Here is a 21,649-nt window from a genome sequence, read left to right on the forward strand (position 1 = left end):
CATTCAATGTGATCATGGCTGATCATCCCCAATCAGTACCCCATTCATAGAAATATAGAAACATAGAAACATAGAAAATAGGTGCAGGAGTAGGCCATTCGGCCCTTCGAGCCTGCACCGCCATTCGATATGATCATGGCTGATCACCCAACTCAGTTTCCCATCCCTGCCTTCTCTACATACCCCCTGATTCCTTTAGCCACAAGGGCCACATCTAACTCCCTCTTAAATATAGCCAATGAACTGGCCTCAACTACCTTCTGTGGCAGAGAATTCCACAGATTCACGACTCTCTGTGTAAAAAATGATTTTCTCATCTCGGTCCTAAAAGACTTCCCTCTTATCCTTAAACTGTGACCCCCTAGTTCTGGACTTCCCCAACATCGGGAATAATCTTCCTGTATCTAGCCTGTCCAACCCCTTAAGAATTTTGTAAGTTTCTATAAGATACCCCCTCAATCTTCTAAATTCTAGTGTGTGGAGTAACAAACTCCAACAGATGTATTGTAGAAAATATTGGGTCTAGAAATGGCCTCATGAAGGCGGCATGTACCATTAAGGATATCCACCATCTGGGTCATGCTCTCTCTTGCCATAGGCACTAGAGTTTGGATTTGGATTAGGATAAGGATAGGGCTTGAGATTGTCAGCATAGTTTTGTATGTGGGAGATCATGTCATATAATTTTAGGAGTTTGAAGGCAATTACCATTGTAGAAGGGGTGATGAATTTCCATTTTTGCTGCATTTTGCCCAAGCATTTAACTGAATTGTCGAGCTCAGCAGCAAGCAACCTTGGTATTTCATGTAATCAGGCAAAAGGTATAGAAATATGGAACAGACGTCATTAACCACCCTTTCCCTCAATCTACCGAGTCACACAATTGATTGAAGCATGCAGAATGTAGTTGGCCGCCTTTGTTGCTGCTGAGAATAATTTGTATACAAGCAATCTATTACAGGGGCAGCAGCTTGCTTCAGGAATCAGCTCTGCTATGAGCGGTGTATATGTGTGGTTGCATTTTGCGGCAAATTGAGATTGCTGCAAATTGATACAAATTAAAGGTTGGTTTCTGTGATGGGCAAGTTAATCAGACATGGATTATAGTCACAGGTACTTATTTTGTGTATGCGGTTTCACTGATTTGTCAAATACAGGGTTTTCTTTAATGCAATGCCCTTGGATTCCTTTGTGTCTCCTATTGAAAATCACAAATACATATTTCAAAGCCTAAGGCACATGGAAAAAATGCTGGTGCTCAAAATCTGAAATAAAACTGAAAGCTGATGGTTCTGACAGATCAAACTAAAAGAGAAGGCCAAATTAACAGTTTACACATGGTCATCGTTAAAACATTTATAATTACAGCTCACAATGAAATTCATTAATATTCCATTTTATAAGCTGTTCGCCTGCTTTTCTCCACCAGTTTTCGATATTGCAGTGATCTGAGGTCCTTCGAGATGACGACACAAGAAACTGCACATGCTGGAACCTTAAGAAAAAACACAAAGTGCTGGAAGAACTCAGCAGGTCAGGCAGCATCTGTGGAGGGAATGAATAGACAAAGTTTTGGGTTAGGGTCGAAGGAGGATTTTGAGCTGAAACGTCATCATCCAGTTTCCCATAGATGCAGCCTGACCTGCAGATTTCCCCCAGCACTTCCCCCAGAGTTTAGCTCCTGAAAGACGAGGGCAGTAGTGTCAGGACATCAAATACACGTAGATGCTCTTCCCAGCCTGCCGTCCTTGCCGTTGGCTCTCATCCCCTGGTTGGACATAGGGCGGCACAGTGGTGCTGCGGTAGACCTGCTGCCTTGCAGCGCCAGAGATCCGGGTTTGATTCTCACTACAGGTGCAGAGTTTGTACGTTGTACGTTCCACACTCCAAAGAAGTACAGGTTTGTAGGTTAATTGGCTTGATGTAAATGTAAATTTGTTCTTAGTATGTGTAGGATAGCGTTAGTGTGCGTGGATCACTGGCCAATGCGGACTTGGTGGCCCGAAGGGCCTGTTTCCACTCTGTATTTTCAAAAGAAACTCAAGTAAAGCACCTGGAAATACTTGTCAGACCAGGCAGCCTTCATGAGAGAGCAACAGAATTAACATTTTGGGTTGATGGCCTTTCTTTACAGTATGTAATGTTAGGAAACAAGCAACTTTTAAGTTGCAGAAAATGAGGATAAATGAAATAAGTCTGCTGATGATGTTGCGAGTTAAGAGAGGCTGATGCAGGGGGTCAATTGCTAATGATTGGTCTGGAAGAGCTGTAAATAGAAGCAGATGAATAAGAAGAGAAAGAACTAAAGGACAATAAATATTGACCTTGTTAATGATGACCATGTCCTATTCGTAGTAAATAAATAATAAGGTTAAACTGTATACACATTAAACTTTCCTGAATTATAAACGATTTGAGAGAAAAAATCTGTTTGCAAAATGAGTGAGGCAACTTTCAATCCAATTTAAATAAATTATGTTCAGACGTGCTTTAGGAAATCTGAAGGCGATTACTGTGTCAATTTGTTTCATGCTTCGTATGTTTGAGAAAAAAGGAGCACTGCAGTTTTTATTGATGGTATTAAATCCACTTGTTTGTTCAAAATTCTTGAACCACTTGTTCACTACAGGCTTCCAAATTTAGCAAGATCAAACCATTACTTTGATTGATTATTGATTGATTATACCTTTAATAATCCTTTACAGGAAATTACAGTGCCACGACAGTGCCACTGCCACTTTCTGGAGCACTTTGCATGGAATTACAGATTCTTAAATGATAACTGCTGTGAGTTGCTCATACAAGACCAGAGGCCTGGAGATGTAGTGGACAGCAGCCACTATATGTAGGGTCAAGTTGCCTACTTGGAACAATGGCCATAACTCAAAAATCAAGCAATTATACTATTTTGTGACACCCTAACAACATGATAAAGCTGGTCTGAAGAAGGGTCTCGACCGGAAACGTCACCCATTCCTTCTCTCCTGAGATGCTGCCTGTCCAGCTGAGTTACTCCAGCTTTGTGTGTCTATCTTTGATTGAAACCAGCATCTGCAGTTCCTTCCTACACACGAAGGAGCTAGTATTGTTTGATGAAATTGGTAAGGCTGCCTATTAACTTTTCCCAAAAATATTGATGCTTGCCAGGCAGATGACAGGCCTGCCACAGCAAGCACCCATGTTCAATTGTGTCATTTTGAATATTAACAACATACCTGGCACAATGGATCATTCATCTTCAGATGTGTTCATTGAAGGGTTTCTGGAGATTGCCTTAGGCTGGCTTACTGGTGACAATACCAATAGTTCAGTGAGTCATTGGCTATGTGGCTTCACCACCCTCACAAGAGCAAGAACCAGGAGAACACAAGTGCCCATTTTTATTTGAGTCCCTTGCACATTTGCTACGGTCTTCTCGAGATAATGATTTGATATTAAATTGTTAAAATCACAACTGTAATTTCTTGTCAATGTTGCTGCAGTTTGTCTAAAGTTACTGCTGCTGAATGACTGTTTGTATTGATTAATGAGAGTTTATTGTTTCTGCTACAGCAGCTGTAATTTAATGAACTTCAAGTGTGTATATATACAAGTACACTTCTTACATTTCTTACCCAGTCTGAAAACAAGTGAGGGAGAGAATCTTGCGGAAAAGAAGTCTATTTGGGCACGGCCCATTGAGACAGAAGCAATAGAACGTTGCTTTGACACAATCAACACTCCGTTATGTTTTTTTTCAGTGGTTGCAATGGTGGTTGTGCCATTAACTGGAGCGCCGGAAGTGGTATGCAGACTTGTATGTGCTCTCTGTGTCATTTTCTGCATGGTTGACACAACACCAATTTTCTATTTCGCATTGGCTTTTGTTTTCCACGAAAAAAAGACAAATTATCTGTTGGCTCTGAGGCAATTGAGCGAACCAAGTGATGGTGTTATGCTCTCTATTTACCCAGCTGATATAGGTTACATAAAGATAATACTGTCACTTAAAAACAGACATCATTTTAAAACTCTGTCATTAGACATAAAATTGATTAATACAGATAATTTAGTAAAATAATAATAAAAATATTGTTTCCAAAATTCAGATTTCGTAGTTTAAAGAGGTATTCAAAAGACAGAAAATAGGTGCAGTAGTAGGCCTTTCGACCCTTCGAGCCAGCACTGCCATTCAATATGATCATGGCTGATCATCCAGAATCAGTACCCCATTCGTGCTTTCTCCCCATATCCCTTGATTCCGTTAGCCCTAAGAGCCACATCCAACTCTCTCATGAATACGTCCAGTGAATTGGCCTCCACTGCCTTCTGTGGCAGAGAATTCCACAGATTCACAACTCTCTCGGTGTTTGCATCTGTATCATTAAATATAATGGATCAGATTGTCCTGTTACCCCACCCTTAGCCACTTTCCTTAAGGTAGGTATGTTGCAAAGCCTACCTGAAGCGTCCTTGAAAATCTTCCGTTGTGGGTGTGCGCGATTTTGGCGCCGTTTAGAGGGGGCGGGTTTAAAACGCGATTTTCTCTAAGCTGTTCCAATCGAAAATGTTCAGCCTAGTTAATTATTAACGAAAAATCGCTGGAAGACCCCGTCGCAAAAGCTATTATTAGGTTTAAAGGCCTTGAATAATAGTTATAGTAGTTTAAAAATCAATCTTTAAACCCGCGACCGTCACCAACCGCTGGGTCTCATAAAGCAGATAGCAGAAGTTAGGTTGTATATTTTTACATTAAAAAGGGCTTCTAAAGATCCCGTTATACAAAGTTTACTATTGCGAGTAGCTCAATTTGGGCCCATTATATCGCGCAGTATTTTTCTCGGCATTTGAGGCACAAATCTACCGCAATGTGAACGTTCTAAACCAGCGCGTTCCACAGGGACCCACTGGAAAGCTGATTTAAATGGGCATTTATTTACAGCAATTAAACACTAAATTCCTTCCATTTGGCCTATAAATTAATGTAAATGAGATTTAAAAATCATGTTTTATTGTGAATTATTTGTGAATATTATTTGGACATTTAGGCTATTTAAAAATGTTAATCATTTATTAAGAAATGGATAGATGTTTAGATCTAGTAATTGAAGTCTGAAATTAGCTACAATTAGGTAACTAACTAATTATATGCTTTAATTTCAGGTCATCCAAGTAAGATTATTTTATATTTGTTTCAGAATGCTTCAATCTATGATAACTGAAAATTTCATTCAGTTCTCTTAATTTTTAAGAAAGTTATGGGCTTTTGACTGTTCACGATCACAGCTTTTTTGTTATGTCCATAGAAAATCAATAGGGAACAAGATGCTCATTTCCCAGTATGAAAATGGCCATAACTTTTTAAATACTTGAGATATGAAAGTGAATTAGGTGTCAAATTAAACTTATTTTTATGCTTTATCTGATGGGATAAATTACAGACTTGATTTTAAAAATCTCAAAATTTTGTAACATTGCTACTTAAGGTCCCATATTATGTGATCCTGCCTCAATCATGACCTATCTTCACCCCTGCAGCATTCAAACTTGGCAAAGTATCTGAACTCTGATAAAAGACATTCAAATAGATTAAGATAACTAAAATAAGAAGAAAAAAAACAATTATTTGCAGCAAAATGCAGCAAAATAATTAAAACCACTAAAATAAACAATTTGCTTAACTTCACTCAGCTTCTGCCTTGGGGTGTGAAGCCACTATAAATAAATGTAATTGCATTTCTTACACAACCAACAATACAGTGACACAGCGGTAGAGTTGTTGCCTTACAGCGCCAGTGACCTGAGACTACGGATGTTGTCTGTACGGAATGTGTACGTTCTCCCTGTAACCATGTGGGTTTTCTGTGGGTGCTCCGGGTTTCTTGCACATTCTAAAGATGTGTAGATTGGTCAATTGGCTTCTGTAAATTGCCCCAAGTGTCCAGGATGAGGAAGTGGATAACAGATAACTAGTGTACGGGTGTTCATTGTTCAGCATTGATCCGACAGGCCAAAAGGCCTGTTTCCATGCTGTATCTCTAAACTAGACCTAAACTAAACCATGGTCTGGAGCCTCAGCTTCAATGTTTTACTGGTGGAATCAAAGACTGGTACCTGACCTGTAGTTCATCCATATTTCAATACAGGAAGCTGGGGTTGAAGATGAGCTAAATGGTGAGGAGTTAGCTGGCAACTAGGGCAGCACAGTGGCACAGCAGTAGAATTGTTGCCTGCAGCACCAGAGTCCCGGAATCGATCCAGACCAGGGGTGATGTCTATACGGAGTTTGTACGTTCTCCCTGCGATCGCATGGGTTTTCTCTGGGTGTTCTGGTTTCCTCACACACTCCAAAGATGAACAGATTAGTATGTGGATTGGCTTCGTTAAAGATTGTAAATTGTCCCCAGTGTGTAGGATAGTGCAAGTGTACGGGAATCGCTGGTCAGCGAAAACTTGGTGGGCTGAAGGACCTGTTTCCGCTCTGTATCTCTAAACTTAAACTAAAACTTCTAAAAGATTCAACAATATACGGGTGGGCCAACATCTAAATAACTAAAAGTCTCATCATGACCACTTCTTGTTTGTGCTGTATATTGATTTTTAAAAAAAATGTTACCCTATATCGCTATGATTTTTGGCCATCTTACTCAAAGTCCTCCTCCGCTGAGGCAGTCCCGAGGATTTTTCCGATCGATGAAAAATAAAAAAGTTATGAGTGTTTCAAAAATCTTTAACTGATTGGTCCTCTCGTCTGTCAATCACCATGACGCACCTTCCGGGGGGGGGACTATAAAACCCCAGATGCCTGGACGTGAGTCAGTTACTCTTAAAGATTGCGAGAGAGAGGATACAAATGTGATTCTAAGTTGTGAATCAACTGAACTGTGAGTCTGCAATGTACTTGCAATAAATGATATGTTAGCCCTTAATGAAAATGAAATGAGTTGTTTGGCCTGCCCTGTGCTTGAAACTGCAATGGAAATTGAAATGAAATGAAAATGCAATGAGCTGTTTGGCCTGCCCTGTGCTTGACACTGCAATGGAAATGGAAATTAAATGAAAATGCAATGAGCTGTTTGGCCACTAATTTCGGCCCACAAGGCCCCTATTAGCCGAGAAACCAGTCCCTTTTACCCAAAATGCCCATATTAGCCCATGAGGAGCATTTTCGCCCAAAAGGCCCGTGCCAGGCCAGGCCCGGATTTTTTTAAAGAGCCCCTTCGGCCCATCAGGCCTGTACTAGCCCAGGAGGAGTCCCTTTGACCCATCGGTAAGTATTCCCCCTGCAAGTATTAAACCTCACCCCAGTAATTTTCTCCCTCCCTTCATTGGCTCCATGTGAGATCCAGGCCAGGATATACTTTCCTTCTTCATTGCGGTGATCTGCAGAAAAAGATGAAAAATGTCTAAAATTGTTTCTCCACCCTCTCCCCCTTCTCTCTCACAGTCTCTCACCTGTTTTGGGCAGAAGTTCTGGCAGTTTCTGAGTTGCCAGCCCACCAGGCCTGAGTGACTGGGCTGCCAGCCCACCAGGCCTGAGTGATTGAGCTGCCAGTCCACCAGGCCTAAGTGACTGAGCTGCCAGCCCAAGAATCCATACTAGCCCTCTGGAAACCAGTCCCTTCGGCCCACAACACCCATACTAGCGCTCCAGAAAGCCCCCCCCCCCTCCCCCCACTGGCCACCAATATTGGAATTGGTGGAGAGGTGGAATATTGGGGGATCAGCCCTCCCGTGTGAAGATGGGACCCAATGGGTCCCACTTAGTCTAGTAGGTTTTGTATCTGGACTTTGATTGTAATATTCGAATGTACACCAGTCCCAAAACATTGCTTGTGATAGAATGTATCTTTCAAAACTGAATTCAGTGCTATGGAAAGAACTATAGTGGACATTATATTATGGTCCATGGAATGAGTGGGAGGGGATTGCTGTGGTTGGAACTATGGCTGATGGAGGGCATAGGGATGTGAGTATCAGCATTTCAGTCAGGGTGGCAGAGATCAGAAGCGAAGGGTCTGGCAGGGTAGATTTATGTCAGGGGTTATGGGAGGAAGGCAGAAGAATGGGGTTAGGAGGGAGAGATAGATCAGCCATAGTTGAATGGCTGAGTAGACTTGATGGGGCGAATGGCAAAATTCTGCTCCTATTACTAATGACCTTAAGAGGGAAACTGTTTACGATTGATGACTCAGGTGAAGTGTTTTGTGGGCAAGATATAATGATATGGGTATAACATTGTATTGGGGCAGGTTTTCATGGTGTGCAACCTACAGACAAGTTGCATTGGGTAAGGAATGAAGGGGGTAAGTGGGTAACATAATGGACCCACTTGTAGGTAGACGATGCAGCCTCTAGACTTGGACCATTCAGGCCATCTTAAGGCCTGCTGATTCTGTGAGAGAGGCCATACACACGTATACGGATTTTAGGCTAGTGTGAGCCACTGGCACTATTGTACATGTGTGGGCATTCTCAGGCATTGGTACAGTGTGTAAGTAGCTGACCCAAGGTGAATTTGACAGACTTCACAAGAGGTTTAAATTAAATGACATCTCAATATGCTACCTGATACAATTTTTGAGCCAGAACATTTTAATGATGTCCATCAGTTCTTATTAGCTTTCGTCATGTTCTGTGATCCTATCTAAACCCTTCCAATCTTCCTGTAAAACCATTTCAGTTCTTTTGCTTGTGCTTGCCGTTCCATTACAAGATGTGCCAACTTGAATTGCCTATATATGAAATCTGTTGAAGCAAATATAAATGAAATCTGTTTAGCAGTGTCACGCCTGAGGTCTTTCCTTCTTCATGTATGCTCTTCCTTACAACTTTGTTGTTTTGTTGCCAATCCATCTCTCGCAGTCTCTTGCTTAAAATGATCCTTTCACAGAACCACTTTAATGTCAAGCCAGGAATCAAATTTTGGATTATGATGATGGAATTTTTTTTTTTTAATATATCTGTCATACGACACTGAGAGGATGGAAATATAGTGACCCCCCAAAATCTTTGTTCAGGAACAACGCAACAGCATTCACCATTGACCCCAAAGAATGCAAAGTCTTCCTTGTTTAATGCTACCTGTTACAGCCAGGCATTAGTTCAAGGGATTCCTGGCATTCACTGCTTCAGGACATCAAACTGGATCAGCAAATCATATTAAAGAACTCTCTCACATCATAATCAGGAAGCATAATTTTTAAATCAATTCTTAAATATTTTACACATCTAATTAAAATATCATTAACTTTAAACTATTCGTGTTTACTAAAGAATATTGAGGCAATTACAAATCAGATACCGAAAAATTAATTTTCGCCAATGACTTTGCTGAGCAGTAATTATAAATTATTATGGATTAAACAGACAGCTCCCGCAACCAATAACAATTTACAGGGTATTTATATGTTGAATCTAGGATTTACGTAATTTAAGATCACATCAATCCGAGTGTTTTGCTGTCAAGACTGTTGGAGAAGTTTGCAAACAGTGCAGCCTGTGGAGGAGGGTGGAATCATTCAAGGTACCGTCAGGATTTCCTGTCTAGGAGAAAGGTCCTGACCTAAAAAGTCATTAGTCCATTCCTTCCACAGATGCTCTCTGACTCTCTGAGTTCCTCCAGCATTGTTTTTTTGATCAAGACTCCAACATCTGCAGTTCTCCGATGTCTCCATTTTACTACTCCACAAACTGTGGCCACTTTGAGAAGATTCTCCTCCACTGTCCAACAGGAGTTCTAAGGGAGATGGACACAAATGCTGGAGTAACTCATTGGGGCAGGCAGCGTCTCTGGAGAGAAGGAATGGGTGACGTTTCGGGTTGAGACCCTTCTTCAGCTCCAGCATTTTGTGTCACGTCACCCATTCCTTCTCTCCAGAATGCTGCCTGTCCCGCTGGGTTACTCGATTTAAACCAGCATCTGCAGTTCATTCCTACACAGGAGTTCTATGGGACTCTCTCTTACTGCTTACCTTCTGTGATTGCTACAGCACTCATGCTCATCCACCATGTTCTCACCCTGACTTGCTATTGCCATCTTGTGCCTTCCCTCAGTACTTGCTTTTGCTGCCACCTTGTCTCAGATGACCTCCAGCTCCATTTCCAAGCCTCTCAGTTCAGTCCTAGCCAAGATCTCAGATGCCTCACTCCATTCACTGAAACATCACCTGCTCATTTTCCTCTACAGATGCTGCTTGACTCCAGCATCTGTAGCCTCTTGTGTTTCTTGGACATCTATATTATGCGAGCATGGAATTCGCAGAGTTGCATTTGACTGCATGCATAATGATTGTGAACTTTGATAGTTTTATTACTATTGCAAGATAGCATTAAAAAAAATAAAAGCAAGTAATCAGCTATGCAATATAGAATTTCGGGGTAGTAAGAGAGAGCAGAAAATGACAATAAATGCAAACAGAACAATCATAAGAATCAGGCTCTACAGCCTGCCAAATCCACAGCAACCATCAAACACTAATCCAACCATAATTTACCAATCTATTTAATGCGCATTCCCATTTAATTGCCAAGAATCTTCCACACACCTATGTGCTTGGAGAGAAATCTAGTGGCAAATTTGCAGACATAAATTTAGATCACAGGAGGATGTTACTGGACTGGTTACATGGGCAGAAAAATGGCAAATTGTATTTTTTTTCCGGAAAACAGGGAAGTAGTAGGTTTGAAAAGGCACAAGGTGTGGCTATGCACAATAATCGGCTGGTGATAGATGTGGAGGAATAGAAGGGGATTGGAGTTTATGTTTATGTTTATTCATAAAGATAGCGTGATGGGTCAAAATTTTGATTGACAGAACAAATAGGATGTTTCCCCTATTCTCTCAGTTTGAAGAAGGGTCCCGACCCGAAACGTCTCAGTCAAGACGTGCATGAGGATGCTGATATCCGGTTGCTAACCATGTCAACTCCCCTTCACATTCCCACACTAACCTTGCTGACCTGGGTCTCCTCCATTGCCAGTTTGGCGCAGTGAGGTTACAGCTCTACCAACTGCGCCACTGTCCCTTTGTAGTTACTATGAGGGAGTGGAGGTTATGTGGAGATAAGGAGGGAATAGAACAGATCAGAATCCACTGCACACTAGTACAGATTCAATGGACCGAATTGCCTACATCTAGTTTGTTTAAGATATAAAGGTGTAGTGCATTGGCTAACTATCACACAATACTACCTTTATAATCATATTTGAATAAGTTTTATACAAACTAGAGGACTAAGCCATGTTGTCAATATTAACTGTTAAGGTGATGATCTTAAACAAAAAACAATTTGTGGAAGACAGTCAAGTGTGTTTCGAGAGTCTTTACTTGTCTAATGTACCAGGGACAGAACAATTAAATTCTTGCTTGCTGCAGCTTAACAGGCCCATTAGCACAATAACACACAGATCAATGTATAATAATTAATAATACAATTAATAGGTATAAGCGTAAAAGTGCAAAATCCAAAGTATACATTGCAACCAAAGACACTGTTCAAGGATGATCATAATTACTGAGGTAGTGATTAGTGTTCAAGAGCCTGATAGATGCTGGAAAGAAGCTGTTCTTGAACCTGGTGGTCACTGTTTTCAGTCTCCTGTACCTTCTTTCTGATGGCAGTAGCAAATCGAAAGCATAACCAGGGAGGTGTGGGTTCTTGATATTGTTTGCCTTTTTTAAGGCAGTGTCTCTCCTCTAGATCCCTTTGAAGGTGGGAGGCCATTGCCTGTGATGGACCGGGCAATGTTTACCATTTTCTGCAGTCTCCTGCTATCCTGGACATTTGGGTTGCAGACCAGTTAGTGTGCTCTCAACTGTACACTTGTAGACGTTCGATAATTTACCAATATAACAAATCTCCTCGATCTTCAAAAGAATTAGAGGCCTTGGCAAGTTTTCTTTGTGATTGCATCTGTGTGCTGGGTCCAGGACAGATGTTCAGAGACATCCACGTTCAGGAACTTGAAGCTGTTGACTCTCTCCACTGCAATCCTGGAGGTCAAAACAGGTTTGTGGACCCCCAGTGTTCCCCTCCTGAAGTCAGCAATCAGCTCCTTGGTCTTGAAAATATTGAGAGCAAGTTTGTTGTATTCAATTAGATTTTCAATCTCTCTCTTGTAGTATGGCCCATATTTGTGCAATGGTATACCCTTGACGAATTTAACGATTGCATTGGAGCTGTGTCTGACTACAAAGTCACCTGGTACAGAGAGGGTACATAGCCCTATCTTGATATTCAGTACATCTGATACCTATGTGGAAAACACTCTTGCTGCTGCAATTTATAAAAGACCAAATGACTGAATATAATGGCTCTCTAAATAGAACTAATTAATCATCACTAAGGTAGTCGTGTACATTGCTTGATTACTCACTTGTTGTAAATACATGCATTTTTATTTGTTTGATTACAAAGGCAAGTTCTTGAAAGGTTGGCTGTCCTATTATATTATATATTATATTATATTATATATATTATATATTATATATATAGGGCGGCACGGTGGCGCAGCGGTAGAGTTGCTGCTTAGCAGCGCTTATAGCACTGGAGACGCGGGTTTGATCCTGACTGCGGATGCTGTCTGTGCGGAGTTTGTACGTTTACCCAAGGGTTTTCTCCGAGATCTTCAGTTTCCTCCCACACTCCAAAGACATACCGGTATGTAGGTAAATTGGCTTAGTTTAAATGCAAATTGTCCCTAGTATGTATAGGATAGTGTTAATGTGCGGGGATTGCTGGTCGGTCGGCTGAAGGGCCTATTTCCACGCTGTATCTCTAAACTAAACTAAACTACACTTATAAAAGGACATCTGAAAACAGAAGAGTCAAGGGTATTTTTGTATATGCATATATATATATATATATATATATATATATATATATATATATACATATATGCGTATATATATATATATATATATATATATATATATATATATATATGTGTATATGTATATATATAGATAACTTTTTTGCTCATGGAGGGAATAGAAGGGTTTCTCATGGGTTTTATAGTGTACTATGTTTACATATCTGTTGTGCTGAGCAAGTAAGAATTTCACTGTTCTGTTTCAGAACATATGACGATACAACACTCTTGACACTTGCCTCTCGACTCTTGACTCCGATGTTTCCCATCCTGTGATCTTCCCACTTTATTTAATCTCTAAGAAACCAGCATGCATGCCTGAATTACATCTGTCCAATGAATGTCCAGAATAGCCTGATGGTTGTTGGGGGAAAAAAGCTGTTCCTGAGCCTGGAGGTCATTCTGATGGCAGAAGTGAAATGAGCGCGTGGCCAGTGGTGAGAGTCCTGATGATATTGGCTGCCTTTTTGTGGATCCATGACCTTCCTCTTCTAAAGTCACCAATGGAAACAATGGAAATTCGGCCCTTCCAGCCAGCACCACCATTCAATATGATAATGGCTGATCATCTAAAATCAGTATCCCGTTCCTACTTTTTCCTCATATCCCTTGATTCCTTTAACTCTTAGAGCTAATCTCATCCACTACCTGTAACTTTAATCGGACTTTACTGGGAGAAGGGAGTCTGGGAGATAATAGACTTACCTGAGTAGAAAATTTGTAAAAGGTAGCAAATTTGTGATGTTTGATGAATCAACAAATGAATATTACTTTGAGAAAACTGCATGAAGAATAAGCAGATAAGTGGGGATTGGGAAAGCATGAAATAGATTTTTGTTTGAAATTAATAGCAGATTGTGAACTACATGTACCTTTTACTTAATTTGCAATTAAGATTTGAGTTTATGAAATTTAGAGCAATAAATGCTTGTTTTATAAAGCTTGATCAATTGTCTATTATACAGTATGTGTGGTAAACCTCTCAGTGAGTTTGTACCAACATCATGTGTGATATTCATCGAAAGAATAGATAGCTCTCGCACCATGACAGTGCTAATCTGGAAATCAAAGGTCATTATTTTAACACAAGCTGTTCCCAGAACATTGTATTCAGTCTGTGACATGTAAACATCACTTCAATCAAGCTTTACAATCTTTAGGACCTGCTTAACCAGTGTGACATTTCTTTTCCTGCTCATTTTTTTTTTTCAGCCATAAACAATCAAATTTTTGTTTGTTTTTCAAGCTTTTGGAAAAGGATTATTCCAAAGATCTATTTTAAACAATAAGAAATATTTGCATTGCAAATGAAGTGAGTAGTTTTGGAAACTGTGATGATTGCATCATTACGAATTAAGGTTTATATGATTTAAAAAAAAGGCAGAGATGGAGAGAGAAAGCCTCTCTCCTCATACCCACACAATCAAGTTTGCTGGTTGAGGTTTATGGAGTTAATCTAGTTGATTTTACACCAACATTTTTATTAAAAGTTTTAATTTATTTTTTAATGTATGTGCAGAAAATGTAAAACATATTTATTCCTTTTACCTAATCACCTTTGGAATGGTGATGGTGAGTCAGTTGCTTGAACCAGTGCAAGCAATGCGGTGGAGATATTACTGTATTGTTTTGGTCTGTTTTTACATGATTTTGACCCAGTGACAACGAAGGACGAGGGATACATGTCAGTCTAAGACATGTCACGTCTAAGTCCACATGCCACATGGCAGGGAGCTCAGTGGAGATGCTGGTGTTACCATCACCTGCTGCTCTTGCTGGTTGTGGTGGAATCCCCTAGTTTGAGTGCTGCTATCAGAGTAGCATTGGTGGGTTACTGCAGTACATCCTTCATTTAGTGCAGCAATGTGTAGAATGAATGTTTAATTTAATAGACAGTTAATGAAATAACTCTCAACAAAGTAATTCATTTGATAGTGCTTATTTTTGTACAATATTTCAACATACGAAAGAGCAGAGTATTCTATCATAGCTGTGTAGAAAGGAACTGTAGATATGGTTTAAACCGAGGATAGATGTAAAATGCTGGAGTAACTCAGGGGGACAGGCAGCATCTCTGGAGAGAAGGAATGGGTGACGTTTTGGCTTGAGACCCTTTTTCAGTCTGAAACATCACCCATTCCTCCGCTCCAGAGATGCTACCTGTCCCACTGAGTTACTCTGGCATTTTGTGTCTATATTCTATCATAGCTCCTGACTTGTGCCTTGCCTTGATGCAAGACTTTAGGACATTTTGAGTTGAAGTACATCCCACTGAAATCTGAATTTGTACTTGCAGCGACTGGCTGATTTATTCAATCTTCCCAAATACATTTTACTCTTGCTCAGCCACTTCCATTGACTAAAAAAAGACTTGATATTAGTTGTCATGGAAACATACAAGCATGATAAGCTGCATGGGAGTAGGAGCATACTTCATGCATTAACTGACAATTGCCCAGAGACATATGATCTGAGCTTTGCAATATTTTTCTACTAAATTTAATCAAACCATTTAAAAAATAAAAAATAAAAAATTTTAAACTGGAAATAATTTGTTTGAGAATTACTTCTATTTACAATAGTATTTCTCAAAAGCTTGATTTGGATTTTTGTTTGTATAATCATATCACACTTAATCTAGGTGTTGTGATTCAACAGTAATCAATTGCACTGCAATGGCGTGCGTTACAAACCTAAATTAAGATTGTCATTTTACTTTGTCAGATTTTGGTTACTAATAATGAAGCCAAATACTTTTCTTTATGTTTGTGTCCAGTATCAATAGCAACAACTTTTGAAACCAACCAGGATATTAGGTGTTAGATCTAAAGTAAAGTCCTCTTCATTTTGCATCGTTAATAGAGATAAAATTCTTGCTTTCATTAATGTTTGCGAGGAAATGAATATGAATGGTATGTGATATTTTCCTCTTGTTTTGGGATATCTTTGCTTTAACTAGCAAATAGATATTTCCATATCTATGAATGTTAACCTTCAGAAAACAGTACCAAATCTTGAGAAGGCCTAAAAATTAATTCAAATGTAGTGTTACACTCAGAGCAGAAAGAGAGATGTCGCCTTCCTGTGCATATTTGATCTAAATCCATAGGTAAAACATTCATGATGTTCAGATCAATATTTTTGGAGTACTGAAATTGCGGGCAGCTCAACCAAGCTGTCCAACAGACCCTGATAGTGAGGAAGGTCACTTTGCTAATTAAATTAGCTTACACCCCAGCAGCATGAACATTGACTTCTCTAACTTCAAGTAACCCTTGCTTTCCCTCTATCTCCATCCCTCCCCCTTCCCAGTTCTCTGGCCAGTCTTACTGTCTCAGACTACCTTACTCTGGCCCCAACTCCCACCCGTGCCGGGTGTTCACCATCCCCCCCGACCTCCCCCTCTCCCCCACCCAACGGTCTGTCCTCAGCAGAGGTCTCACCTTTGTCCCCCTCCGTCCCCATCTCAATGAGTTCCGCGCCCACCATGACTTGGAGAGCTTCTACCGTCGTCTCCGCCTCACAGCGCACTTCCATGGGAAGGAGTCCTCGCCCCCTAATGATGACCCCTTTTCCCGTCTCCAACGCACCCCCTCCTCGTGGAACCCCCCTCAGAAAGTCCCGGCTCTGGAACTCTTCATTCAGAACTGCCGCCGCGACGTCAACCGCCTCAACTTCTCCACTCCCCTGTCTCACTCCAATCTTTCCCCCTCTGAACGCACTGCCATCGAATCACTCCGCAAAAACCCAGACTGGGTCATCAAACCAGCCGACAAGGGAGGTGCCGTGGTAGTCTGGCGCGTCGATCTCTACAAAGCTGAGGCCACGCGCCAACTCTCGGACACCTCCTCCTACTTACCCTTGGACCATGACCCCACTGACGAGCACCAGGCCACCATTTCTAGCACCATCACCGACTTCATCAATTCCCACGCCCTACCTGACCAAGCCTCCAAACTCATCGTTCCCCAGCCCCGCACGGCCCGTTTTTACCTTCTCCCCAAAATCCACAAACCCGGCTCTCCCGGCAGACCCATTGTCTCTGCGTGTTCGTGCCCCACCGAACTCATCTCCACATACCTTGACTCCATCCTATCCCCCTTGGTCAAATCCCTCCCCACCTATGTTCTAGACACCTCAGACACTCTCCGCCGCCTCCACGCATTCCACTCTCTGGGCCCTCACCCCCTCATCTTCACCATGGATGTCCGGTCACTCTACACCTCCATCCCCCACCAGGATGGCCTCAGAGCCCTCCGGTTCTTCCTCGACCAGAGGAGCAACCTATACCCAGCCACTGACACTCTCCTCCGCTTAGCGGAGTTGGTCCTCGCCCTCAATAACTTTACATTTGACTCCTCCCATTTCCTCCAAACACAAGGCGTAGCTATGGGCACACGCATGGGCCCCAGCTACGCCTGCCTCTTTGTCGGGTACGTTGAACAATCCTTGTTCGATGCGTACCAGGGCCCCATCCCCGACCTCTACCTCCGCTACATTGACGACTGCTTTGGTGCCACCTCCTGCACCCACACACAACTGACTGACTTCATCCACTTCACCACCAACTTCCATCCGGCACTCCAATACACCTGGACGATTTCAGACACTTCCCTACCATTCCTTGACCTCACCATCTCCATCGCAGGGGACAGACTCCTGACCGACATACATTATAAACCCACTGACTCACATGGCTATCTGGACTACACGTCTTCCCACCCTGCCCCCTGTAAAGACTCCATCCCCTACTCCCAATTCCTCCGCCTACGCCGCATCTGTTCCCAGGATGAGACATTTCATACCAGGGCATCGGAAATGTCCTCGTTCTTCAGGGAACGGGGATTCCCCTCCGCCACCATAGATGAGGCTCACACCAGGGTCTCATCCATACCCCGTAACACTGCTCTCTCTCCCCATCCCCGCACACGCAACAAGGGCAGAGTCCCTCTGGTCCTCACCTTTCACCCCACCAGCCGGCAAATACAACACATAATCCTCCGCCATTTCCGCCACCTCCAACGTGACCCCACCACTCGCCACATCTTCCCATCTCCCCCCATGTCTGCCTTCCGCAAAGACCGCTCCCTCCGCAACTCCCTCGTCAATTCTTCCCTTCCCTCCCGCACCACCCCCTCCCCGGGCACTTTCCGTTGCAACCGCAAGAAATGCAACACCTGTCCCTTCACCTCCCCCCTCGACTCCATTCAAGGTCCCAAGCAGTCGTTCCAGGTGCGACAAAGGTTCACCTGTATCTCCTCCAACCTCATCTACTGCATCCGCTGCTCTAGATGTCAGCTGATTTACATCGGTGAGACCAAGCGTAGGTTGGGCGACCGTTTCGCCGAACACCTCCGCTCAGTCCGCAATAACCTACCTGACCTCCCGGTGGCTCAGCACTTCAACTCCCCCTCCCATTCCCAATCCGACCTCTCTGTCCTGGGTCTCCTCCATTGCCAGAGTGAGCAACAGCGGAAATTGGAGGAACAGCACCTCATATTCCGTCTGGGGTCCTTGCGTCCCTATGGCATCAACATTGAATTCTCCCAATTTGGCTAGCCCGTGCTGTCTCCTCCCCTTCCTTCACCCTCTAGCTGTCTCCTCCCACCCTCCCATCCGCCCGCCCTCGGGCTCCTCCTCCTCCTCCCTTTGTCCTTCTTTCTTTCCCCACCCCCTATCAGTCTGAAGAAGGGTTTCGGCTCGAAACGTCGCCTATTTCCTTCGCTCCATAGATGCTGCTGCACCCGCTGAGTTTCCCCAGCAATTTTGTGTACCTACCTTTTATCTTTGCTTACTTTGTTGTCACCTTCTCCCAGCCATAAATGATCTATCTTAATTTTTCCTTAATCTCAATTCCCTTTGTCCTGTTTTTACACTTTATACTTCCTTATCTATGTATCTCTGTCTCTCCTGACATCAGTCTGAAGCAAAGATATTAGAGCAAGTCTGAAGAAAGGTCTCGACCAGAAACATCACCCATCCTTTCTCTCCAGTTGCTGCCCGTCCCGCTGAGTTACTCCAGCATTTTGTGTCTATCTTAACAAACAACCTGGCAGATTTACTCTTGATTATATAACCAATTTTGGTTAGTCAAGGGAGAGATAGCAAAACTGAGATTGAAAATTGCCACGTCTGCTGGGTCATAACATTTAATTGAACACGTCTTTGCAATAGCCTTTGTTATGAAGAAAATTAAACTTCGAAACTTTACCGACGCCCTGTCTTGTCTATACCAGGATGGCAATGCGGAAATAATACTCATCATCGGCTCAGCAGATGCCCACTGTTTCAATCTCTAATCGGCCAAGGGCAATATCTAAAAGTTCTAGCTGTGCCACACAACTTTGTTGTTTGCAGCTAGCTACTCATCTGAATCTCATGGTTTACACATTAAGTGGACCCAATCAGACCTATGTGATTCATACATACACCACTTAGTGCATATGTATGGAGAATTGCAAATTGAGAAATTATAGTAAAGGCTGTTTTGAAGCTCACTGTTTTTAAATGCCAAATTTATTTTTTCCACCCAAGCAGAATCACTTATCAATGTTACACCTTGTGCTCACCTTTGTTCTTTGTGCACTCAGTTTCCCGTGTTGTTGCTTGCAGTACATCATCTGTGACTCATTCAATAAGACTCTTGCCTAAAAGATTCAATCCCATCCCAAGACTTGAGTACAAAGATCAGGTGTAACATGTCACTGCAGTGCTGAGAAAACTGCTACACATACTTGAGGCACTGTCTTTCCTACGAGACCCTTAACCAAGAAGATAGACACAAAATGCTGGAGAAACTCAGCAGGACAGGCAGCATCTCTGGAGAGAAGGAATGGGTCGAGTCTCTTCTTCAGACCAGAGTCAGGGTTCTGAAGACTCTAGTCTCTAGTCTGGCTCTAGTCTGAAGAAGGGTCTCAACCCAAAATGTCACCCATTCCTTCTCTGCCGGTCCCACTGAGTTACTCCAGCATTTTGTGTCTATCTTCAGTTTAAACCAGCATTTGCAGTTCATTCCTACACTTAACCAAGAATCTGTCTACTCTTTCAGGTACTCATAATTTAATCCCATGGCACCATTTTAGGGAAGGGCAGGGAATTATTCCCAGGGGCTTGAACAATATTGACTCCTTGCTGAAACAGATAATTGGTTCATTATCACAAAGTCGGTAGTGGGAGCATGCTTTGTGACAATTGATGAATTCCCTCTGGGAGTGAGCGTGCTTTTGATAGTCTGAAAGAGATGTAAAAAGCACCATGAGAATGTAAATCTGTTTCCTTTGCAGTTTGTATTTGTAGAAATGAAGAAATCCGTTTGAAGCACTTGGTGTTCCAACTATATAAATCATGTCTCCTGTTCCAACGCCTTCTCCACAGCACAATTTGTTCACATATAGGCGATGAGAGATATGGTGGGGTGTGCATTAATGCAGTGCCTGAGGTACAAAGCTATGTGCATTGGGAAATTTTGTGCGTGCTATTAAGATGTTTTACAATGCAATTCAGAAGAGCACAACGATTGAGATTCAGTGTTTCTGCTCTTCCAAACCTATAATATCCCGCCTATTATGAACACAAGAACTAGCAGTCATCATACTGAATACATTTCACACAGTTCCAAAGTAACTAGATAATACTCTGCTCTTCTGAAATTTGTCAAGTAAATACATGTTTGATATTACGAATTGAAAGTGGTCTCCATCCATTGGTGAGAATTTCACAGTGCTATGCATGTAACCTGAAATAGCTGAACAATATTACAATTAACAGGTTATCAAAAGAAAATGTATTTATCATCTTGGGGTCTCCAATTCTAGAATACTTTATCAAAAGACTGCATGTCAACACTCACTAGTACCTTCAATAGAGAACCAATGAAGTGCAGTGCTGTGTGTGACTGGGGCCAAACCTGATGGAATAAGGTGTGGAGTGGAGAGAGTAGAGGGCAGCCAGAAGCCCTATAACATCACATTTATTCTTGCTCCTCAGGCATTGGGTTTCCACTAGTGGGAGAGTGTAGGACTAAAGGTCTCCCCTCAGAATTAAAGGATGTTCTTTTAGGAAGGAGATGAGGAGAATTTTTTTTGTCAGATGGTGGTGAATCTGTGGAATTGTTTGCCACAGAAGGCTGTGGAGGCCAAGTAAGTGGGTAATTTTAGGGCAGAGATAGATAGATTCTTGATCTGACAGGTGTCAGGGGTTATGGGGAGGCAGGAAATCGACCATTCGCTTTCTTCACTGCCAGACATTTATGTAGCAGAGAAGATGGGTGAAGGGGTTAGTCGAACCAGGGACATTTTTTGCTAGTTTAGATCTGGATGTGTGGTTCAGATCAGATTAAGCTGCTTTGTGGCTGTATTGCTTTGTGTTGCTCATGTTATGTAGTCACTTTATAGAATCATGGAAGCATAAAAATACACTGCACAGAAACGGGCCCTTCAGCCCAACCTGTTCATGCTGACTATGACGCCAATGTACACTAATCCCATCTGTCTGCATTAGGTCTGTATATTCCTCTGCCTTTCCTATCTTAGTAATTGTCTAAAGGGACTGTCCCACTTAGGCGACTTTTTAGGCGCTGCAGGAGACTCTGCGCTCGCCTCATGGTCGCCACATGTTCGCTGGTGGTCTCTGGTGAGTCTCCTTCATGGTCGCGAGGAGTTCCCGCATTCTGGGAACTAGTCGCGGCCTCATTATGGTCGCAGCAAATTTTTCAACATGTTGAAAATTTTTCTGCGACCCAAAATTGGTCGCCATGGAGAAAATCAATACTTTTGTAGTCGTAGGTGCAGTGGTGGTG

General features: G+C 42.2%; 1 protein-coding gene and 1 long non-coding RNA gene across 5 annotated transcripts in view; both read left to right on the forward strand.

Annotated features, from left to right (window-relative positions):
* The window catches only part of tafa5 (TAFA chemokine like family member 5), a 716,074-nt gene that overhangs the window by 484,754 nt on the left and 209,671 nt on the right, over window positions 1-21,649 (forward strand). The gene's annotated exons all lie outside the window — the stretch shown is intronic.
* LOC116985186 lies at window positions 1,587-20,096 on the forward strand. The gene is made up of 3 exons (XR_004415218.1): window positions 1,587-1,619; window positions 1,861-1,865; window positions 20,083-20,096. It is a non-coding gene; the product is annotated as an uncharacterized LOC116985186 (long non-coding RNA).

The sequence above is a fragment of the Amblyraja radiata genome, chromosome 21, assembly GCF_010909765.2.
Source record: "Amblyraja radiata isolate CabotCenter1 chromosome 21, sAmbRad1.1.pri, whole genome shotgun sequence".
NCBI classification, from domain to species: domain Eukaryota; kingdom Metazoa; phylum Chordata; class Chondrichthyes; order Rajiformes; family Rajidae; genus Amblyraja; species Amblyraja radiata.